The following is a 2458-nucleotide window of genomic DNA, read 5'->3' on the forward strand; positions in this document are numbered from 1 at the left end:
CCAATGAATCCATATTTGAAGGTTTGTTGCAGAAATCTTCTGGTAGACTATTTAATAATCATATTAAGAGGCAGATGTTGATATCTTGCATATTTCGTGAAAACTAAATGAGTTTGGAAATGCTTTTGATTTTTGCTTTTGTAACATTTCAACCTCCTTCCTAAAGAGAAGCGATTTTCTTTTTTTGTATCTATCATGTTTATGAACAAACTAGTGCATAATTTCTTTTGCAAACAACACTCTCAGAATAATCTCCCAAATGATTCAATAAAAAGGAAAATACATCAGTCAAAATGGAAGGCTGGAAGTGCCTTTTCCTCCCCTATTTGATCTTCTAGATTTAAGGAATTTGTTCTTAATGATCTTATCACTAAAAATACGTCCAACCAATCTGCAAATCTAGCATGAACAGCTTCAATTATCAGTCCAAATTCTCAGGAACGAATGTATCAAGAAAGACCAGAATATAAAGTTTGCACCACTAATAATATAACTTCTACATTCTAACATGTTTTCCGCTTCCATTTTATATAGACATGATGGAGAATACAGATCCCATGTCTCAACCTGGAATAAGATTTGGTGTCACAAAAGAAGTGTCTGGCATTAGTATCACCCAACTGGTTAAGCACCTCATAAGGTAAAAGGGGGAATGAAAATGAACTTGATAAACATTATTGAAGATATAAGAACTTGCTTGCCATTTGAGAATTGTGGATAACTTCTAGCGTCATCCATCACAATATGAAGAAACAATACAATAGACAGATATCCTGCAAATTACGAGAGTATATATATGAAAAGGAGAACCGATTTCATTCTTGAAATTTTTGTTAGATGAACCAATTAGTGCAGAATGAGTCCAAAATGACAATCCTAGAAGCACTAACCACAGCATTAGTTATATTTCGCGCGCGAGCATTAGTTATATCTCACCCATCGCGAAATAGTCAAGCTGGCCCATAATTATTTTAAAACCAAAAAAAGAAAAAATCATTGAAATGGCTATGACATTAGACTCCAAATATTCCTAATGCATTGACGGTAAGTTGGCAATTAGTTTTCATAGGTCGTACAAAAATCTCTCAACTGCCCATTGTTGGATTACCATACACATATCCTCTTCAGTTAAAACTAACAAATCCCACGTTGGAAAAGCTTCGAGTCTCAAACAGAATATGAACAAAAAGGCTTCCTTCCCTTCTCCCTCCCATTTACATCATATAAGGGGTCATTTAGCAATTGCACACCTCCATGTTATAAACAAATCTTCAGAAACCATTTATTGTTATATAAAAGGTAAAGATAAAATTCAAACTAACAGCAAAAGAAAGTGAGAAGGAAAGAATTGGAAGACATTGATAAACTGAGGAATTTGGAAGGGACCGCGCGAACGCAGGACCCCACTACCACAAATTACGACGTAGGCTCTACCACTTTGGGCAGACCTTAGGAGGGCACCCCTCCGTTATGTGCAATGGAGGTCACCCTCCTAGGCCATGGACCTCCTTGATCGCCCATTGACCTCGTCCAGGTAAGTATTTTCAAATGTTTCCACCGTCCTTTATTTATAGCGCTTTGTGAAGTACCTGCGGCCAGTTTCGCCGATGTGGGACTTCTCAGTTATATCCTCATCTCTGGCTCTTACTCCGTTGTTATTGTATGCTGCCGTTGACGCAAAACAAGATGAAAATTACTTAAAGCGCGATTGGTTTTTAGGTTTTAGCTATTGTGATATTTCTTTAATAAATGTTTGAATTTTTAATCAAATTTAAAAAAATGAATGTAAGTTTTTTAAAAGGTTGTTTATAAGTTTAGTAATAAATGTTTGAATTTTTAATCAGTCAGTTGATGTTGCTTCTCTGCTTTGTGTGGATGGGATAGAGTCTTGGAATCATTTGTTTTTTGACCGTGTGTTTGGGAAGGAGATTTGGGAGGGTGTGGTACATCTGCTGGGTTCGTCTTATCGGGTGGGATGTGGAGTTGAGTTGAGTGTGTCGAATGAGGGCTGGTAAGGGTGTGCAAAGTAAGTTATTTCGAGTCTTCTGGTGTGTGTCAATTTACTTTATTTATCAAGAGAGGAATCGTCGGCTGTTTCTTGGTGGATTGATTTTCATGGCTTTCTCTAGTTCTTTCTCTTCATTGCTTTTAGTTTTTTCTTGGTTACTTTGGTTTTTGTGTTCTCCCCGACTTGTGGGATTTCTCTTTTGGTTGGGATTGTAATATGTTGTGGTGTCTTGATCTCAGGCTGTGAGATACTTTTTATTGTTATATAATAATATTACATATTAAAAAAAATTAGCAAAATATTATTAGACATATATGTTTATCAATGTCTATCATATATTTTACTATATTTTAAAAGAAAAATTCCTATAGTTTTGTCATTTAAAAAACTTATTTGATAATCGTTTATTTTTTAATTTCCATTTTTAAAGAAAATTAAGCACAATTTAAA

General features: G+C 35.0%; 1 non-coding gene across 1 annotated transcript; it reads right to left on the minus strand.

The window, feature by feature from the left end:
- Positions 1–1378: 1378 nt before the first annotated feature.
- LOC120072400 (U1 spliceosomal RNA) lies at positions 1379–1542 on the minus strand. The gene has a single exon (XR_005480460.2). It is a non-coding gene; the product is annotated as a U1 spliceosomal RNA (small nuclear RNA).
- Between the last annotated feature and the right edge of the window lie 916 nt (positions 1543–2458).

This window comes from Benincasa hispida, chromosome 2, assembly GCF_027475165.1.
Source record: "Benincasa hispida cultivar pf3 chromosome 2, pf3_genome.v1.1, whole genome shotgun sequence".
Classification (NCBI taxonomy): Eukaryota; Viridiplantae; Streptophyta; class Magnoliopsida; order Cucurbitales; family Cucurbitaceae; genus Benincasa; species Benincasa hispida.